At 36.3% G+C, this 4,007-nt stretch overlaps 1 protein-coding gene across 4 annotated transcripts in view; it reads left to right on the forward strand.

Moving 5' to 3' along the window:
• Positions 1–4,007, forward strand: part of ZNF516 (zinc finger protein 516) — a 208,584-nt gene that overhangs the window by 98,600 nt on the left and 105,977 nt on the right. The gene's annotated exons all lie outside the window — the stretch shown is intronic.

Raw genomic sequence — 4,007 nt, forward strand, 5'->3', positions numbered from 1 at the left:
TTTCCTTAGATCTCTTGGTTGCAATGCCTCTCAGCCTCCTGGGTCCCAAATGTGGGACAAAAAAAGTAGTAAAGCCTCAAAGTAAGAAGCAACTAAAATAGCATAAAAAGCTTAAAATTCTTGTGGATCAGTTCTTTACCCTAATTAACATTGTTTATCATCTCAGCTTGATGAGTCAGCATTTCTGATGTAAATAAAAGTGAGATCACAGGAAGACTTCACAAGATACAGGTACATTTGGATTTCAAATGAAGGACAGTTGAGAGGCATTTTAGTCACCCTAGCAACACGGTTACCTCTGTTGGCAGTATATTTCGTGGACATCCCTGCAGCCTGTTTTACCTTGATTTATATATACCCTGTGTAGCCTTCTGCATTCAGGTGTAGTTAGATCACAATTTGCATAGCATAAACTTAAAGCACATAAACTTCCTAATTACCAATGAGACAGGCTTTTCTTCCTCTTTTTTTTTTCTTTCGGTACTCTGCTTCCCAAACTTGTGTTTGTAACTACAAGGCTGTAATTAATCTCTCTGGATTAAAGTGGTCCTCTGAGTCCAACTTCAGTTAAATGGAAGAAATTATTCCCCAAATAGCAGCAAAGTAAATATTAAAAAAACCACTATTAACTACTTTTGTATCACTTTTAAAATTTTTGTTGTTCATCCTCCTTTTTTATAATGCTTTCTTAAAAATGTGAGATTAGCATTTCCTTCCTTTCTAGGCTGGTAGTTTTACTGTTTAGTAAAATAGTGAAATTTCTCTTCTTTTTTTTCTCTTTCTTTTTCTCTCTCTTTCATGAAGCACTACGTTTTTGTAGTGTTTAATTTGTTTTCAGGAGTATCATTGATGAAGACCTTGGCACAGTTCTGAGAATGGGTGGTGTTTTATCTGTTTTGGTTCACATATGCTTTCTTGGCTTGCTAGTACGTCTTCAGCATCAAAACAACTTGTTGCCAGATGATGTGTTATTGGCTAAATATAGCTTTTCTTATTGACTGAAATTATGATTTGATGTTGGTTTTTTTTTGTCATTGGGCAACTCCATAAGATTTTGATAATTTTAAAAGGAACCAAAATTTGAGACAAAAATACTTGGCAGTGCATCTTTCTAAAATTAATACTTATAACATTTTCCCCTCCCCTGCCCCCCCCCCCCAAAAATAATTAAACCCACACTTTTGTTCCTAAAATGTGCTTATTGGAAAAGAGCTACTCCCAAGGTTGTGGGTTTTTTTTTGTTTTTTGTTTTTAAATGGGAGCTGGATGAAACTCCAAAATGAGCAGATTTAGGGGCACACTAAAAGGGAAGATTAACAAAGTGCTAAAGCCAGCTTTTTATGTGCTTCCTTACTCTTCCCACAGACCACAAAAAAAGCTCTAGTGACAAATGGTGTATGCTTTGCAAACATACCCTGTTATTAGGCTCAAAATGTGGCTTACACATTCACTGTTGCTTTTATGCAATTAAAAGAAAAAAGTTTGAAAGTGTACTAGATGAATTCATGTAAGTCCATTAGATACCAGTTCAACAATTCTGCAGACCTGAAACAATATTCCCTGAATTGTAGCTTCATCTGGGGTAAAACAAGCCTTCCATGCTTTGCCAGTGTAGTATACAATGTCTTTATGGAAATAGTAGTAATGGAAAATCATCTGCCTGGAGATGGACTGAAATCACAAAACTTTTTTCAGACAGTGTTCAAATTGTAAACCATTGTTCTGTATTATTTGTTTCAAATTAAGCTCTTTGGCTGCTGACAGAAGTGGGGGAAAAAACCAAAAACAGCTCTTTACTAGAAGAGGAAGCACATTTGGACTTGGGGGTGGGGGGTAGTATCTGTATAGATCAGGTGCTTCAGCAGGGCTTTTCAGCGCTTTTATCTAATAGCTGATTCGATCACCTATTAGATAAATGCGCCAAAAAGCCCCACTGAAGCATGTGATCTGTACAGACGTTAGGTGAGCTAGGTCAAACTAACACGGTGCCTTTTTCTGGTTATATGCTGTGCTCAGCACAAGGGCGCACAGAGGTGGAAGTAAAGCGCTTTTTTTTTCTCCCCATTTTGTAAACTGCCTATATTTTTAACAAGCGGAACTACCGCATCTCTTTCTCTGTCCCAGTTCTTCCCTCAGTGGAAAGGTGAGCACTTGAAAGCTACACAATCAATTTCTTTCTCAATAATTACAATAACTGGCATAACTCTCTTTGTTAATAAGCAGTGCCAGGAAATTCATACTCTTGAATTACAAGTTGGTTATTGTCCTCTGTATTGAACAGTGAGAAAGTAGCAAACTAATCCAGTTAAATAAAGGTGAATCCTGAAAAATAGATTTATGTGCATTAATTGACCACTTACACAAAAATAACTTTAATTAAGTACCTCTTCAGAGGCGAACCTGCTGAATGAAAAATGAAGTATTTAATAAGAACATAATTCCTTTATGACACAGAGAAATATTATCTTTTGTTTTTCATGCAGTTTATTTAAGCTAATATTTACTGGCAGTATCAATGAAATATATTCTTTACAACTCAGAACTTTGACATTTGTGAAAATATATAAGGGAAATGATATATAATCATATTTTTAGGCCAAGAGCAGCAATTTATTTTTCCTTTTTATATATCTTTGATAAGATAGATGGTATTTCCGTTATATAGTTTCCCATTGGAAGATAAAGGAATGGGTTACTGTCCATCAGACTCTGACTATGTATTTTAGCTGGCTGCAGGTTGCTTTTTCAATTCGGGAGCCTTTCTTTGTCTTCTTACAAACACAAACTTGGAGCCTATAGCATAGGCCAAATTGTTTTCATTTACAATCAGAGAACCCCATTAAAATTGGAAACTTTATTATAGTCTTTAAGAATGTTATAGGTTTAAAATATTAAAATCTTACTTTTTAAAATATTATAGTTTGCTCCTTGCTGCTGAAGCTTTTCTGGTTAACCTTACTGGTTCTTGTGGCCATTTCAGTCAGTAGCAGATCTACAACAGTATGCACAGTGATCACTCAGTAAATGTAAGTGAACAAACAGTGTTCTCAATTTTTAGTTTTCCTTTTGTTGTTTTTCTTGTTCCTTTGATGTTGTTTTTACTTATAATGTGGTTGAGCCTACCTCGTGCTACTGAGGAGACTATTTAAAGTTATGTTTTTTTTTTTTTTTCTATAAATGTTTTATTTTTGAAGCTTACTTCCTTTCCCCCAAACTTTTGCAAGTTACCATGTGACATAAGCTTAAGGAGCAGTAGGAGTGTGACCCTGCAAGCTACTGAACATTCTGGCCCTGATCCAGCAGAGCACTTAAGCACGTGCTTATATTTAAACATGTGAATAGTCCTGTTGATTTAGTGAAGCATGTGCTTTGCTGGAGAGGAGCCAGAATGTTCAGCACCTGGCAGAACTGAGTCTTCGAAAGGCATAAAATGCACACTAAATGTGGAATTGCTCTGAGTGCTTCAAATACAGGGTATTCATGTCTTTAATGTGTCTGTAACTTACCCTCTTCTCTCTTAGGTCTCTGGAATAACATGACCTCTAATCATCTGGGCTATATTTGCAAGCCCTGGTTATCATCAAACTGGTTTGGGGAGTATTTGTTGATGGTTTGTGGCAGTGGTCAACCTCTTCTAGATTCAAGGCACCCCCCATTAGACTAAAGACACCCCTCAGAAAATTCCAGGTCTTAGTTTTCACTTTTTTTGACCATAGAAAAAAAATAATAGAGCAGCTTTTCTGTTGCAAAGAACTCAAAAAGCCTACAGCAGGTCAGAATGTTTTTAACATTATGGATTCCTATTTGAAATCTCTGGATTTATTTTATGAATTTTGTATATACATGTGGCAGTACTGACATTGTGTGGCACCCCATGGCACCCTTGAAAGGATCTCAAGGCACCCAAAGGTACTGTAGCATGCTGGTTGGGATTCGTCAAGAGCTGTCTGCTTTTATAGTATTGGCTCCCCACTGTATATCTTGCTGTTAATCATTTTAAAGGGTAC

The sequence above is a fragment of the Gavialis gangeticus genome, unplaced genomic scaffold (assembly GCF_001723915.1).
Source record: "Gavialis gangeticus isolate Ggan-Ray unplaced genomic scaffold, GavGan_comp1, whole genome shotgun sequence".
NCBI lineage: Eukaryota > Metazoa > Chordata > Crocodylia > Gavialidae > Gavialis > Gavialis gangeticus.